This window comes from Tursiops truncatus, chromosome 9 (genome assembly GCF_011762595.2).
Source record: "Tursiops truncatus isolate mTurTru1 chromosome 9, mTurTru1.mat.Y, whole genome shotgun sequence".
Classification (NCBI taxonomy): Eukaryota; Metazoa; Chordata; class Mammalia; order Artiodactyla; family Delphinidae; genus Tursiops; species Tursiops truncatus.
In genome coordinates this window covers 12,286,304-12,304,082 of record NC_047042.1, presented here as the reverse complement: position 1 = coordinate 12,304,082, position 17,779 = coordinate 12,286,304, and positions in this window count along the sequence as shown.

Here is a 17,779-nt window from a genome sequence, read left to right as displayed (position 1 = left end):
ACTGCCGAGGGCCCGGGTTCAATTCCTGGTCAGGGAATTAAAATCCCGCAAGCTGCTCAGCACGACCCCCCCCCCCCCCAAAAAAAAAAGGATGGAAAAATATCTTTAGGGTAAATACAGAGGAATGAAATCACTCAACCAAAGAGTTTGCACTGCTGTAGACATTCTGTACTTGTTACCAGATGACCTTCTAGAAACTTCCTCTTGCAGGTTTGCTTTCTCAGTTGTGTTCTGTAAAATGACTGTTGCGTTTCCCATGTTGGCCCAGGAATGACTTCCTCTCAGCTGAGCGCTCAGGCCCATGTCGGTGTTCTCCGCTTTTCCAGGGATGTGTCTCGTTGTATTAACAGGGGGGATATTTTAGCAGAGCCATTTCCTGATTGGTGTCAAGCTGAAAATAGACTGCTTGCCCCAGGTTGGTGGGAACAGAAATGCTAAGATAAGCAACAGCGTCTCCTCCCCACAGCCTACCCTGCCTGTAGCAGGTCAAGTCTCTTCCTATTCAGGAGACCCAGGGCTTTGTTTTCTCATTTGATCTAACAGTGCAGACAGGTGGTATGTTGTATCTGTGCGCTTGTAGGTGAATTTTAATGACATTTCAAGGCATCCTGAAAAACAAAATAATTCTTTGGATTGCTTTTGTCAAATAATAAAAATATTTGACATAAATCTCATTGGGAACAGATGTGGAAATACGCAATTCTTACTTTTTTACTATCCTTCCCTGGGGGCTCTTGGTCTATGCCAATCTGAATTTTATTGCTGAAAGTGCTCGCTCTTTTCCGGGTGTGTTGTCTTTAATATATAGGAAAACTTCGGGCGAGGACCCTGGAGCAGTAGCTAACGCTGCTAAAATCAAGACTGAACCATCAGAGAGTTACATCAGGACGGAAGGTTTGTCCTTGGATCAAAGCCTCCCCTGGGCGAGGACTCTGGTACATGCGTCCTGGTAGTGGCTGCAGTGGTCTGGGCCATATGGGAAATTCTGTTGTTATCACAGACTCTTCCCATGACTTTGGTATATTCACTTCTTTCTGGTTTCCTCTTCTGTCAAATGAGCATGCGAATCTCTGACCCTGACCTCCATTAGAGAACCACCTCAGAAGCCCTGGCTTTTATTTATGTGTGTGAGACTCAAGTGTAGATCGTCAGGCACATTTTGTATTCCACGGGGTGCCCCCTCCTTAATCCACCCCCTACCCCCAGGCCCCCGGCCAGCAGTGACTCTTCATGGTTTGCCATGCGCGTCCTGGCACATGAGGACACATCATTTGCAATACCTGTTGGCCATATGTGGTGTCTCCTTAATGTGGATAAGCTGGATGCTCTGCAGGGAAGAGACCCTGAGGACTGTGCCCTCCAGGTGGTTTATTTGTGTCCGCCCACCAGGGAAGCACATCCTTTCCTATTGAAATGTTTGAAGGAAAAGTCCATAGTACCTAAAGAGCCACGTTTGAAGAAAATTGGCCCTAACTTCCTTCCTGATCTTGCGGTAATGTCCATAAAGAATGTTCTCCAGGCAGGAAGAGTCATTGTTATGGACTGAATGTTTCTGTCCACCCCCCCCCGCCCCGCCCCTAATACTCATACATTAGAGCCCTAACTCCCCATGTGACTGTATTAGGAGATAGAGCCTGAGAGGAAGTGAAAAAGGTTAAATGAGGTCACGGGGTAGGGCCCTAATCTGACAAGGTTGGTGCCTTTATAAGAAGGAGAGATAGCAGTGCTTTCTCTCTCCACCATGTAAGACCACAGCAAAAAGGCATCTGTCTGCAAATCAGAAAGAGAGTTCTCGCCAGAACTTTAACCTGCCGGATCTTGATCTGGGGCTTCTAATGTTCAGAACTGTGAGAAAAGACGTTTCTGTTGTTGAAGCCACACAGGTTGTGGTATTTTGTCATGGCAGCCGGAGCAGCCCTGGCAAAGTCATGTAAACACTCCAGAAACAGCCACCATGACTGGGCAGGAGGGAATCCAGTCACTTTCCAAGACTGGCATTTCACCCTGACTGGTCTCAAACCAGTCCTCTCGAATCTTTTCTTGGGAAAGCACAAATGCTAGGTGAGCCAAAAAAAACAACAAAAAAAGGTGATGATGCGGGCTCGAAGTTTTTGTTCTTAGCCGTGCTGAGCTATTTTTCCATCTTTCTATGAAACATATGCAGACTCCAGCTACCCAGATGCTCATCAGACTCTTTAGGAAGTAACTGCTGGGTCATCTGCCTTCAGATCTAGACGTTAAAGTTTTCGGAAAGGGGATAAATCATATTTACCTTGAAGCCCTGAACCTGGCATTACTATTTGTGGTTGATAAACATTAGTTGCAAGATGAATAAATCCATGAATGAATGAATGGGCAGTAAATGGAATGTAAACTGACTATAGTGTCTGGTCAGTTTTCCAGATCATTCCACATTTCTTCTATATTCGCAATAACCTTTTTTACCCAAGGTTTTTATACATTTCTTTTCAAATAGCCTAAAGATGCCTGACCAGGATACCTTCGTCGAGTTCCAATCTGTAAAGGAATGAAAATGTAGAAGCAGGCATCTCAGGGGCTATCCTTCTTAAATACACAGTGGGTTCCACTGGCTCTCTACATATGGATGGCTTCCTTGGTCCCCATGTCACAGTTGAGATATTCAGATCATTTAAGTCAGCTTGCTATGTTTAAAAGGGATTGCAAGGCTCTGTTCTAAGCTCAAGAAGCTACTTCTTCTTTTTGCAGATATCAGGATACCCAACTCACAAGGTAGTAAACTGATAGTTGTATTTTCCTTTCTGTATATGTTATAAGTCTACGGTAGGCTTTCCAGGGCTGATATCCTGATTCAATAATCTTTCAGCTGTGCAGCTTTTTTAAAAAGCTGTTTTCCAGATGGTTTCTGCCCCTCTAGGCATAACATCTGCTTCCCAGTCAGCCAGAAATGGGAAGGGCACATCTTTGGCCTATACCTCCTTGGCCAGAACTCCACAGTGTAGCTCCCCTTAGATGCAAGAACAAGAAGAACTCCACAGTGTAGCTCCCCTCAGATGCAAGAACAAGAAGAACTCCACAGTGTAGCTCCCCTTAGATGCAAGAACAAGAAGAATGCAAGGAAGGGCTTGGTTGAGAATGTGTGTTAACTGAACCAACCTCCACTGTCTTCCACACAATCTCCAGGAAGAAGAGGAAGCTTTTGGAGAATCCCAAACGAGACTTGGAGACAGGGAGATAAGAGTGGCTTCTGAGATGCAGCAACAAGAGATTATGGGCATTCCCTTCTCAGCCATTTTAAATAAGTTCCACGGAAGCCCAAGTCTGTGTCACCTTGTTCCAACCTAAACAGCCAACCCAGGATGAGGTGTCTGTCCCGACGTGAACTAATCATGATTAGGGGGCCTGCTAGCTGAGGGTCAGAGTTGGACGGTTCATTCGTGGGATCACGGGGTCACCCGATGAATTGATGGCTATTCTCAGAGAAGGAGGCTCATTTTGAGTCAGGGAGCCAGCCAGGGGGCCCACCTAACCTTGAGGGGGTGAATGGGAATGGCAAGCAGCTTCTTCCAAGATTGCTTCCTGAGGATACCGATGGCCCCTAGTATCCTCCTGAGGTGGTTTTAGGGATCTTGAAGAACAGAGCTCTGGTCTTAGCATCCAAAAACAAGCTCACATCCCAGCTCTGGCCAGTGACTTTGGGCAGCTCATTCCTTAGACCTCCGTTATCTCCTGCATGAAGTAAGACTAGAAATACCCATGGATAGAAATGGAATAAGCACCCTCTGACAGGCCGAAAGCTTTGTGGACAGGGAAGGTGTTGTTATGATTTCCAGAACAGTGCCAAGTTGTGACTGCCTTTGCCAGCCATTGATATGTTTCATGTCACTGAATGTGATCTCACGAGAACACAGGCCATTAATATTTACAAAAGGAACCTTCCTTCCCACAACCCGTCTTCAGTTTTTCCAGGCCTTCTGTCACTTCTCACCAGCCATGTCCTCTTTCAGGAGTGGATGGGGAGAGATACATTTGTGTCTAGAGCGTGCGTCTGCTGGAACCAAGAGCTGTGTGTCATCATTTGTAGTGTATGTGAGTAGAGGAGGCAAAACCTGATCTTCCCCTGCTCATTGGAGCTCACACAGAACCCAAAGGGTTAAAGCAACGTTCCAAGGAGCTGCACACAAAAGTATCTCACAGGCTGTCCGGTGAGATAGTCACTTGACCACGCTACATTCAATGAGGTCATGGTCCCACATGCATCCTCTTCTCCTTGGGAGAAGGTGCATAAAATATAAATAAATGATCAGGTTACAGAATGAACTCTGAATGACCAATTTTGGCTCAAGGAAAGGCCTTCTCCTGCCTCACAGTTCCCCGACGATAAATCTTTCAGCAGCAGGTTGATCCTTTTCAGAAACAGACTGTCTAGCAATATTTCCACCTCCTGCCCCCATCAGGATGGAGTGAGTACGAGGCGGAGGTCTGGACGCACAGACAACCCGCCGCAGACTCATGCCTGGGACAGCTTTCCTCTCTCAAGGGCTGACTGGTCGATACTCCGGCTGCTGCTGGGAGGGAGGGGAAAGGGAACAGGTTGCAATGTCGCTGATAACAGCAAACGCCATAGACCGTCTGCAGAAGGGAGCCGCTGATCTGTGTCCCAGAGAACGAAGCTCTGGGGTTGAAGGGGCCGGACCCAGCACCACCACTAGAAAGAATGGCAACGTCCTTGCAAATGTTTCCAGCCCCTTAGTTTTCCCTTGGGGTAGATTATTTAAAGTCTGTCATGAGTCTTTGCAAATTCATAACTTGCATGTGCTCATTTTCCCTGGGTCCATCTGTGCCCATGGGAAAAGGAATATAAAGGAAGGAGGGATGCTTTGGTGACAAGATGCTTAGGGTTGATGGGGGAGGGGGGAGGAGGACCCAAACTTATGAAGCTGCTACTCTGACCAGAAATGGAAACCACCCCTTCCAATCAGCATGTTGTTTTTGATAAAGAAATAAGACAAGGTTACTCTCCTTTGTCTTGTTTCTCTGGTTCCCTTGGTGTTTGCTTTTCTCTCCAAATTAGGTAGGGCCAGAGTGCATTAACGTGACCAGTGAACTCCTACTCAGTGCCACCAGCTCTTGCCTCTGTGGGAAGTTTTCATGTTGGATCCGGCTGCTGGCCTTCTGTGCTCTAAAGGCTAACTCTGGAGCCTGATGGGCCGGCCACTTGACGCTTAAACCTCAGCCATCCTGAGACTCAAGTTCTTTCTGCTCCCACCTGGCTTGCTGGTCTGCACTCCCCTGGGTTATTGACAGGGTCCTGGATGGCCCTACTGTGTCTCTGTGTGAATTACCGAAGGCTCCCAGCTCTTGGCAGACCGACTAGAAAGCATCCCTCTTCGGACTGAGGCAGCTGAGCCAGGGCACACGGCCAGCACGTGGCACGCAGGCTGGTCCTTAGCCCCCAGGTGCACCCCTGCACTGCACGTGGATGCACGCCGTGGCCCTGATTGGCGGCAACACCTTTCTCTTTGCCCTCCAGCCCAAGTGTCACCGAGAGGTCGGCCAGGGGGCAAGTCAGGCAGTGCTTACTCTCCAGGCTCCTTTGACTCCTGTCAGGGGACTGCCACATCCTGGCACGCACAGGGATAGCTCAGCTCTTGTCACAGAGGCTTTCATCTCATTCATTCACTCAGTAAATACTCAGTGAACATCTTCCAAGATGTTCATCACACCACCCTATAACCATGCACCAACTCTTTACCAAGATGCACATCTGGCCCCCAAATACCTGTGAACCTGATATATTGTACTTGTTAATCTAAAGACCAGGAATGCTGTTGCAAAATGCTTTACCTTTATACCTAAATGTATATTTGTGTTTTCTCCAAGTGCTCCCTACTTAGCAGACCACAGAAGGTCAGTGCACAGTGGTCTGATGCATTGCTTGGAGTATGCGTCATCCGTGGGCCCTCCTGGATTCACGGCAGCTATGCGGTCCCCTTGGGGGCCAGGCTACCTCTGGTGAAACTTCATTTCGGCACAGGTGTTGGTGACATGGTCGAGTCCTGTAGTGAGAGATTCAGTTGCTCCTTGCCTTGGTGGCCTGTCTACACAGCTTCATGAGGGGAAAGGTGGGGGAGTTTCTGTCCCACCACTTAGCTACAGAAGGAAGACGAAATCCTAGCACCTGGAACCTTCAATCAAGTCACACTTTTCTCTGTCCCTTGGTATAAAGGAAATGTTGTAGACTGAAACATACTCTAAGAAAAGATAAGGCTTGCTTCCTAGATATCGTTTGGCAAAAAGGGTTATTGAAAGTCTAGTGTCGTTGGTCGAGGGAAAAGTCCTCAAATCAGACTTCTGGGTGCAAATCCCAACGCAGCCATTTCCTAGGTATGTGTCGTCGTCTGCTTGAGCTGCCGTACGAAGACACCATAGACTGGATGGCAACTTATGGTAAACAACAGATTTATTTCTCACAGTTCTGAGATCAAGATGGACAGGTTCTGGTGAAGTTCTTCTTCCTGGCTTGTAGATGGCTGTTTTCTCATTGTGTCCTCACATGGAAGAGAGAGAGAGAGACAGAGAGAGAGAGGGAGAGAGGGAGAGAACTAGTGCTCTGGTGTCTCTTCTTACAACGGCACTAATCCCACCATAAGGGCCTCATCCTCATGATCTCACGTAACCCTAACTACCTCCCAAAGGCCCCATCACCACATACCATCACGTTGGGTGTTAGGGCTTTAACACATGAATTTCAGGGGGACATAAACATTCTGTCTGTAATATTCTGCCCCAGCTCCTCAAAATCACAACCTTTTCACATGCAAAATACGTTCCTTCCACCCCAGTAGCCCCCAAAGTCTTACCTCCTTCCAGCATCCACTCTAAAGTCTGATGCCCAAAGTCTCACCTAAATGTCACCTAAACCAGATAAGGGTGAGACCCCAGGCATAATTCATCTTGAGGTGAAATTCTTCTCCAGGGACTTCCCTGGCGGTCCAGTGGTTAAGACCCTGCACTTCCAATGCAGGGGGTGCAGGTTCCATCCCTGGTCAGGGAGCGAACTGAGATCCCACATGCCGTGCGGTGAGGCCAAAAAAAAAAAAAAAGAAAAGAAAAAATTATTTTCCATTGTGAACCTGAGAAACCAGACAAGTTACATGCATCCACAATACATTGGTGGGACAGGAAGAAGATAGACATTCCCGTTTCAAAAGGGAGAAACTAGAAGGAAGAAGTGGCTGGCAGGTCCCAAACAGGTTCAAAACCTAACAAGGCAAATTCATTAGCTCTTAAAGCTCGAGCATAATCCTCTTTGGTTTGATCCTTCACTCCAGCCCACGGGAGAGGCGGAGAGGCAGCGTCGCCTCCAGGGAGCAGTGGAGTAAGCCCACACACGTGGCAGTCTGCGAGGGTGCAGCTGGGTGGCAATCCTGATCTTTGAAACTGACGTAAAGGCAGCCTTGCCCCCCGACCCCAGGACAATATGAACCTGACATTGTACCTATGGAAACCAAGAAAACTTTCTGGGCTTATCTGTGATTGGAGCAAGTAATGCTACCTGCACTAGAAGCACTTCTGAACCAGTTAAAAATACACATCCGAGGCCCCCCACAAAAAGCACTATAGCGGCCCCTATTGGGCAAGAGACCCGGGAATCTGCATTTTTAACTCAGCTCATTCTGATGTACCCTAGATGCTGAGAACCACCGCCACCAGGGAACTCAGCACAGGATACTGAGTCATTATTTCCCTCCCTATGTTTTATTAAATTTATTTGTATGTGCTTTAATGTTATTGCCCCATGTGAGTTTCTGTTAGCGTTTTATCCCTCTTGTGTTCCTCTAGTTGTATATCTTTTTCCTTCAGGGTGGGGTTCAGGGCAGTTTTCTGCTTTGGTTACTGCTACCGACCACATCATCCCCTTGCTACCCTCAACCATAACAGACAGCCCTGCCCGCTCCCTCCTGATTTATCCTGTATTGTGTTACCTTCTCAACCCCCCCCCCCCCCACTTCTTGGCGATTTAAGGAGATGTTTTTATTGTTTCTAGCGCCAACACATCTGTCATATATTTCCCTCCAACTTAAAACCATTGGAGAATCACCGGTTACTTAGCGCAAAGTGATGTCTGCCCTAGATGACCATTTCTTTTGTAACTGGCTCTCACTCAGTGAGACTGGATATCTTGGGCTTCTCCTTTCCCACTCCCACTGCCATTTCAATCAGACCCTTGAACTCAGAGTATACAGAGATGCTCTCAGCCTAGGTTTGTATATATAATGACTTCATTTTGTGACTCAAGGTAAACTTTGTGGTTCATTCACAGTTTCTCATTTTTTAAATTAATTTTTGTTGGAGTGTAGGTGATTTACAATGTTGTGTTAGTTTCTGCTGTACACCAAAGTGAACCAATTATACATATACCTGTACATATATCCACTCTTTTTTAGATTATTTTCCCATATAGGTCATTACAGAATATTGAGCAGAGTTCCCTGTGCTATACAGTAGGTCCTTATTAGTTATCTATTTTTTATATAGTAGAGTGTATATGTCAATCCTAATCTCCCAATTTCTCAGTTTTGTAGACTACTCTTCCTCCATGAACACAGAAAATTAAGCCGTGGTTATAACTGAGGAAATGATATAGTGCAAAGTGTGTTAACAGCAGGCGGTAAATAGACTGGTAAGAATCGGTCTGCCCCTATCGGAATTGTATCGATAGTGAGAGTCTTACTAGTCAGAAATAGAAATCAAGTTGATTTAACCTAAACAAATGAGGAATTTGCTGGAGGACATCAGAGAGCTCCCGGGTTTTCAGACTCAGAGCATAGGTAGGAACCAAAGGGGTCCGGATAGCTGGTCCTCATACAGGATGCGGTCAGGGCAGGAGACTGGTGAGGGTGCTGGGCGGTGCCCCTGTGGCCGGTCCCTTCCAGATTCAGAGCCCCAGGCAGAGGTTCTGATCAGTTGAGTTCTACCACGTGTCCCCTACCCCCTCTCCTCCCCACACACACATACAGGGACCCTCCCTTAGAACCCTCACAGTGGAAGGTGAGCCTTCCTCTTCTCCCTCATGGTTCCTCCAAAATACTAAGAAGATATGGATGTTGCGTAGCTTTGTGGCAAAAGTCCACCCCAGGTATGATACACATTCCCGTATCCCCACCGCAATAATCCGTCAGTTATTGAGGACATCTGGTTTTTTCAGGCACTGGGCTAGATGCTCCATGTGTAGAATCTCTAGTCGTTACCACAACCCTGTGAAGTAAATAGCAGGAAGTACTTTTTACAGTTGAAGACACTGAGGCTTGAAGAGGTTAAGTAACTTGCCTGTGGCCAGACGGGTGGTAAGAGATGAACCCAGGATGATCTGACCCCAGAATTTGTGGCCTGTCCACTCCATCAAATTGCCGCCTCTATGTATTGTTTTCACCTAAATTCTTTTCTCCATATCCCAAGTAGTTTATACAGATAGAACTTGTTTCTAAACTATTATGTCCGCATCTGAATAATAGAGGGTATTGACAGATTTCTCTCTAAGGTTTTCATCTGTGTCATTCTGTTTCTAGAACTATATTCTGTTGGTTACCGTTTTAAAGTGGCATTGAGTGCATAACTGCAGAGAAGGTTTGGATGATGCTGGTGGAACCCTTATCAGTGTCAAGTGTGACACCATTTTCTCTGGCCTATGCAGCCTTCCCCAGAAGATCGTACCTCACCTCCCAAATCAGGTCCCTGAAGTCTGTTTGGAAATTAACCACAGGCCTGAATCCCCGTGGAAGTGGCTGCTGAACCTACAGTCCCTGCTGTCTGGTTGGTGACATGCTAATAATCACCCTTTCTTTTTCTAAATGAATACTTCTCAGCGGAGACTCAAAGGAACTTTTTCAAAGAAGACAGTGTACGTGTTCACGCCACTTTAATGTGGACAAAGTTGGGAGGTGGGCGTCATTCAAGTGATCACCCCTGATGCGGTCTCGGGCACATGTGGTTTTAACTAGAAACTAAAGCTCCCTGGACACTTTTCAGAACCATGTCTCTGGCTTTGGTCTGGAACTCCTGTCTGGAACAGCAGCTAGCATCAGGGCATTAAAACGCATATGCTCTGGGTGTGTTTCTTCCTCACGAGGGGTGGTTTGTAATTCATTCATTTAATTGTGCTGTAAGTGGACATTTATGGAGGACCTGCTTGGGGCCAGCAAGTATATCAGTGTTGAGCTTTTACTTACAAAAAAGACAAAATCCTCAGCAGGGGGTGTAGGGGTGTGGCTGGGGGAAAGTAGACATTAAAACGTAATGAAAATGCAGGGTGATGGCAATATGTTATGAACGCCTGAAGAATGTATTAGAGGAGCACAGAGAAGGGAATGACTAGATGTTTGGGGGTAAAGGTGAAAAAAAAAATCATAGAAGTTGCGTTTGAGTGGAGTTGTAATGAAACAATTTAACTGGAACATTAAGTGGGAGTTTATTTGTAGGCTGAAGGGCAAAAGTTTGCAACTTTTAAGACATACAGAGTTCAGGATGACTGTGAATTACATAGGAAGGGAGTAATAACAGAGTGAAAGGAGAATTTGAAAAGGAGCTAAAAGAGGCAATGATATGAATAGTCATATATGTCCTGCAAGGGGCTTGGATTACGTTAATAGTGAACCACTGAAGGTTTTCACCTGGAGAGGGACGTGATCAGATTGTATTTTAGAAAGACCACTCTGTTGACAGAATAATGACTTAGAGCGAGAAGGGGACAGGAGACTTTACAGACAGCCAGATTACAGGTACAATTTTACCACTTTGGAAAGAATTTATGGAGGAATGAGAAGACATCGTTTTTCACAGTCTCCTTAAAAATATGAAGCCCGTAAGGATCTGATAGGAAAATGTGTAGTATTTTCATTAGGAAATAATTACAGTGCTTATTTTCTTTTACTGGCCTGAAATCTTAAAAAAAAAGAAAAAGGACAGTAAGCCAGTCCAGTGTATCTTGACTTTTTAGAACATAAATTTTATATAGCATGAGCCAGATTTTGTTCTCTAACCCATAAAATGATGAACAACAAAATCCTTGGTTATGGATAATTAATAAGTTATTAAAGAATACTAATTCCTAACAGAAAGCTTTCACACTGGTTGTCCACGCCCTGGAAGTACTTATTTCCCATTCAACGCTATATTTAAGGACCACTTTCAAACATCTATCATGTATCATTGAAGTAGATTGGAAGATGTGAGTGTGGACTGCATTAAGACATGTCAAAATGAGTAAGTGTTTTAGTAAGCTGTTCTATTTCTAATACAAGCCAGCGAAAAAAACAATGAGCCAGTCTCCAGTGTTAAGATGGGAAAATATGAAAACCATCCCAGCTTACTCCACTCATCACCATGGTTTCATCATCTATTACACAGTAAAACAAACACAGCCACTGACTATAACCCTTAATGAGCATATGTGACTCTGATAATATTTATCGGGTTTATTTGTTTGAGGCCAACTGAAATGAAAAGAAAACAGTGCAGCGTTGGGTCATTAGTCTCTTCTGACGTGTGCTGTAATTCTAAGGAAAACATTAGTAGCCTATTTTTAACCAGTACCTTCGTCCACTGAAGCGATAATGGCCCAAGGAATAATCCCTGGGATGGAAAACAGAAATTCCCAGAATTAAATGTTTTTGCTCATCTGTTCTATGGTCATAGGAATTCTATCAGCATCATCATTTCTCATCAACATCGAGAAATGTTTTACATCAGACCATTATGCAATCCTCCCCAACTGGGCTGCCATTCATCTTCATCTCTCCTAAGTCAGGATCCTCCCAGCCAAAAGAAATGAAAAATATCACCTCCTCCAGGAAGCCTCTCTTTCCCTGGTAAACATTATCACATGCACTTGACATTATTTTCACTTCCATAATCTGTTTATTCTGTGTTCTTTCCCATACTCAAATATGTTAGTTAAAAAACTCATACAGAAATAATAGGAGTGAGACATTGTTCTAGACTTCACAGGGCTGGTGTATGTGGAAGGTGGCGGATAGATGAAAAAAGGTACTTCCCTGCAGGGGTACAAACCCAGCAGGGGGGACAAGGCAGATGAGTAGGATCTAAACGTGGTCTTCAGTCTTGTTTCAGCTCAGCATCTGAGCAGAAGGCAGCCCCCTGCCACCAAGCCCGGGGACCCACTGGTTGACAAAGTGTGTACGGACCTGACGTGCTGGCCACAGCCTAGGCTGGAGGGGTGGAAGGAGAGGAGGTCTGGGGAGGTGTTTGAAAACTCTCAGGAGGAATTGGTGATTCAAAGCAGGGCCTTTGGAATAAATAAAGCAGACAGGAGTTAAAGCATGGGACCTTCTCTCTCTGTGATTTTGATGAGTTACATAATCATTTTGAAGCCTATATGATGTTATCACTAAGTGAGATACTGTGAAAAGACTTATATTATTCCAGGTTATAAGTTCTCAATACAGGGCATTTATTGTTCTTGTCACTATGATTTTATGCTTCTCAGAGAGTGTGTCCCCCCCCCATTCTTTCCCCCAGTGAGGAATCGTTTCATTAAACTGTGAAATGTCTCCCAAGAAAACACAGTATATGTGGGGAGTTCAGAAGAAAAGGAATCCTATGATTTTGGAGCAGGGGATCAGAGAAGGCTTCGTGGAAGAGATGCCACTACACCTGGTTTGTAAGGGTCAGGTATGAGTCCAGGAAGCAGTGATCAGGAGACAGACCGTCCAACCATGAGCCCAGTGATAAATGGGGAACATTTCCATACTTCCTTCTTGGGGCTCCAACGAGAATTACAGGCATTTGCTGGATAGTCCCACTGGAAATGGTAAGCTTCTTAGAGCAGGAACCATAATTCTACGTTTTATATATTATCCCCTCAGAGGAGCCAATAGAAATAAAATAAGTACTTTTGTTGATGTTCTGAGGCCTATGTGGAAGCCATTCTTATAACTGAGAGGTTAATTGAAACACTTTGAAACCTCTCTCTCTCTCTCTCTCTCTCTCAAGAACAGAAAAGGAAGCTTGGAGAAAGCTGGGGTGGATCCAAGGAGTAGGATGCCACCCTCTTGTTCTAGATGGTTTAACTTGTGTGAGCTCCGTCTCTGCTCCCTAAAGAGCTGGGTATGTGTAATAGAATCATGGTGTTTTGGGTTTATTCATTTTTTTGTCATTCATTGGTAAATTCTTTTATTTTCTTTGTAAAATTTCCAGCATGTTTTCAGCTATGCAAAGAGGCAACTATGAGAAGTTGTTTGGTTTGAACGTGAGCACAAGTGTTAAAGTCTAAGAGCGCCGTGGATGTGGTAGGTGGGGCTGAGGGCTTACGGAAGGGCAGATCCCAGGGAAAGGAAGGCAGACTTAATTGCCTCATCACCCCTCCGCCATGTAGAAAAGTCTCCTTCTAGGGCTAACAGGTTCTGGGCTTCGTTTTTCTAAAAGAAGATGTGCTTTCCTTGAAGGCATCTTTTGTAGAAGGGACTAAGCTACTGAGAAAATACCATCACAAAGAGATGTTTCAACAAAACTGATTTTATTTGTACCCTTTTTATAGATTCCATGTAGAAGCGATATCATATGCTATTTGTCTTTCTCTGTCTGACTTACTTCCGTCAGTATGATAATCTCTAGGTCCATCCAAGTTGCTGCAAATGGCATTATTCCATTCTTTTTTATGGCTGAGTAGTATTCCATTGTACATATATATACCACATCTTCTTTATCCATTCATCTGTCGATGGACATTTAGGTTGCTTCCATGTCCTGGCTATTGTAAATAATGCTTCAATGAATATTGGGGTGCATGTATCTTTTTGAATTATGGTTTTCTCCCAGTATATGCCCCAAAACAGAAATAGAGTTACAGATATAGAAAACAAACTATGGTTACCGGGAGTAAGAGCAGGAAAGGGATAAATTGGGAGATTGGGATTGACATATACACACTACTATACATAAAATGGATAACTAATAAGAACCTAGTGTATAGCACAGGGAACTCTACTCAGTGCTCTGTAATGGCCTACCTGGGAAAAAAATCTTTAAAAGAGTGGAAATATGTACAGGTATATGTATAACTGGTTCACTTTGCTGTACAGCAGAAACTAGCACAGCACTGTAAATCAATTACACTCCAATAAATGTTTTTTAAAAAGGCAAAAAAAAAAAAGTAAAATGATACCAAAAAAACCCCCAAACTAATTTTATACAATACTGTAGAACTGGATGGGTCCTAAAATGTGGATACTGGTGTTGAGGATAATAATGATGCTAAAGAAATAAAGTACGTGTTTAAAAATATGTTTGTTATAGAGAAAAAAGTAAAAGATTGAGATAAGCATCAAGAATAAAATAAAAATCGCCCATAAGCCTATTATTCTTAGCATTCTTTTATATATCCTGTTTTATAGATAGATAATTAAAGAAACAGAAGAATGCTGAAAATCCTGTTTTTACGACTTGATTTTTTTTTCCAGTTAATATACGACCTTGTCCATAAAAATATTTTTAGCACAGTTTTAATTTTTGTAGAGGTTTTTTGGTTTCCTCCTCAGCATATATCGTCATTTCACCTTTTGTATCCTTATTGATTTGGGGTCAGGGGTGAGGGTGAGGGGGGACTTATTTCCTCTTGTTGAGCCATGACATTGGGTGGAAAGATGCCACTTGCAGTCCTAGGAGTGTGCCCTAAGTGGTTTATATCTGTCAGTGCTTCCACCTTCAGCCCTGTGATCAGTATAATAATGGGAATGAAACAATCTGGGCCAATGAGTGATAACGGATCCCAGGACAAGGGGATATCAGAAGTGCCTTTCTTTCTTTGGATGGTGTCTGAAGTGGTGAAGTTTGTGAAGTTCCCTCAGCCATGTTTTTGTTTTTGTTTTTGAATTAATTAATTTATTTATGGCTGTGTTGGGTCTTCGTTTCTGTGCGAGGGCTTTCTCTAGTTGCGGTGAGTGGGGGCCACTCTTCATCGCGATATGTGGGCCTCTCACTGTCGCGGCCTCTCCCGTTGCAGAGCACAGGCTCCAGACGCGCAGGCTCAGTAGCTATGGCTCACGGGCTTAGTTGCTCCGCGGCATGTGGGATCTTCCCAGACCAGGGCTCGAACCCCTGTTCCCTGCATTAGCAGGCAGATTCTCAACCACTGCGCCACCAGGGAAGCCCCCCTCAGCCATGTTTTGATCACGGAGGGGGAGCCCTGACCTGATGGAGGAAGGCTTCTTCCTGTGGGCCGATGGGATGGGTGCTGGGCAGTGCCCCTACAGCCAGTCACTTCCAGATTCAGAGCCCCAGGCAGAGGTTCTGATTGGTTGAGTTCTGCCACGTGTCCCCTACCCCCTCTCCTCCCCACACACACATACAGGGACCCTCCCTTAGAACCCTCACAGTGGAAGGTGAGCCTTCCTCTTGTCCCCCATGGTTCCTCCAAAATACTAAGAAGATATGCATGTTGCGTAGCTTTGTGGCAAAAGTCCACCCCAGGTATGATACACATTCCCGTATCCCCACCGCAATAATCCGTCAGTTATTGAGGACATCTGGTTTTTTCAGGCACTGGGCTAGATGCTCCATGTGTAGAATCTCTAGCCATTACCACAACCCTGTGAAGTAGGTATTTACAGGTGAAGAAACTGCTTTTCCCTTGTTCTGAAAAGGCTTCCCTGGAAAGAGTGGGCCAGAGAGGCCTTGTGTGGAAGAGTTCTGGTCATTGAGGGGAGAGGTTTGGCTCTGCAGTGAACCAGACAAAGGCACAGTCACGCTTACTGGCAGTTTAACCCTAGTGAAGTGCTCTCTGTCTATAAAGAGGGGAAAGAACACATCTGCAAGTTGCAGGAATTCCAGAAGTATATTCCAGAGCAAAAGTGTTGTGAGTTAGACGGACAGACACCAAGATAACAGAGGAGTCAGGGCTGGGGGATCTTGTTAAAATGCAGGTTCCAATTCCAGAGGCTGCAGAGGAAGCCTGAGTTTCTGCATCTGTAGTCCCCACCTCCTGGTGATGCTGACCTGCCGGTTTGTGGAGCACTTGGGTAGTCAGGTTCTAGGTCACGAATGAAGCTGGACCTCATCACCCTTATTTTCGCTCCCTAGAAGCCCTCCCTGCCACCCATGACATGGCACTCCTGGATGTGTTCAGTATTCTGTGTGCTATGTTTGCTCACTGCATAGAGGACAACGCTTAGTCATGGCAGGTGAAGGGGATGCCCCATCGCCTCTGCTTATCCTGTGTAGCTTAACTGGAAACTCCTTCGGCTGGAGCTGAGCTCCTGAGTCAGAAAGCATTGGTGGAATCGTGGCCAAGCCCTGGGTGGAGGGTTTCTGGGGAGGAGAGGTGGGAAACGAGAGGCTCTCGGTGTCACCAGTTCTCACCATTGTTGGATGTTCCCATCTCACTGCACAGGAAACAGCTTCATCTGCAGTTTCCTTCATGAGTACAGGGAGATCAAATCACTCCCCGGGTAGAAGGTAGGAAAGAAGGTGACTTGTTTCCCACTGGCAAGAATTTTCACCTGTGGCCGAGATCCAATCCCAGGGTTCCGCACATTTAAGATGCGTAAGCTGCTCAGGAAATCTGTCATGTACCCTCCTTTTTCACATGGTGTGGTCACTCCTGCCCCCAAGGTTGGGACGCTAATCAGGACAGCGACAGCCAAGGCCAGACTGTAAATTGTGTGCAGGGTGCACTCAGCTTAAAGGTAAAGACATCTACCCACTTTAACAAGGCACATCCAAGTAAGAGGATGGAGTCCAGTTTCTTCCGTATCATTGATACTAAAAATGAAAATACCCCCCCACACACACCCAATCCAATGTAAGGAGGGAAAAGAACAAAGAAAGTATTCATGGCCCACTTCTCCCAAGGAGTTACACCCACTCTGGAAGCCTGCCAGCTTCCTACCATTATTCTTTTCCAGCTCCTTGACCTGAATTAACAAACCCCATGGCCTTATTTTGAAGAGATTGGTGCACAAGCTCTGGATAGGTTTCTTGACATTTTGGGAAGAAGCAGGGAATAGCTCAGAAGCTATGTAGCATACAGAGCAGGAGATCTGGGACGTGGCCGGAGGAGAGCACAGAAGGTAGGCACTGGTTGTAAATTCTCCCTGTGTCTCAGTCCACCCGGTCCCACAATCAAAAGGTGTTCCCTATGAAACTGATGATACTGAACATGAAGGGTACACCAGCTCAGCTCCAAGTCTAGGAAAAGAAATGCTGAGGAAGTCAAAGAATCAGCTCTGTTTGCCCAAAGAATGACTCTTCCCTTTAGCCACTGGAATCAGCTGAAATGTTATCTTCTAGGAGTCTCTTTCTCCAACACCATTAAACAAATTAACACCCACCCCTAGACATGTACACACATGGCCTCCCCCGTACCTCTTCCTCTATCTCAGCAATTGGCATCCTATGTTTTGTTTTGTTTCTGTTTTCTCTCTTCCATCACTATAATGCAAGTTCCGTGATTTCTTTGTTTATTATTATATCCCCACCACCTAGCATGACCTGAAAATAACAGGTGCCCAATAAATATCTCTGAATGAATGATACCCTGGTATCAATGTCCATGAACATTGCCCTCACCTTATTGTTTTAGATTATTGTGCTTTTTTCTCACCCTTCTTACCTCCTTCAATATTTTCCTTAGCCTATTCTACCATCATCATCATATCATCATCATCATTATCATCATCATTACTATAACCATCACATAAAATGGTTTGCATTTCTGTTTGTGGAGAATTTGAAGACCATGGCTGTCCATGGCAAGAGCCTCCTGGCAATTGTTCATCGAGAA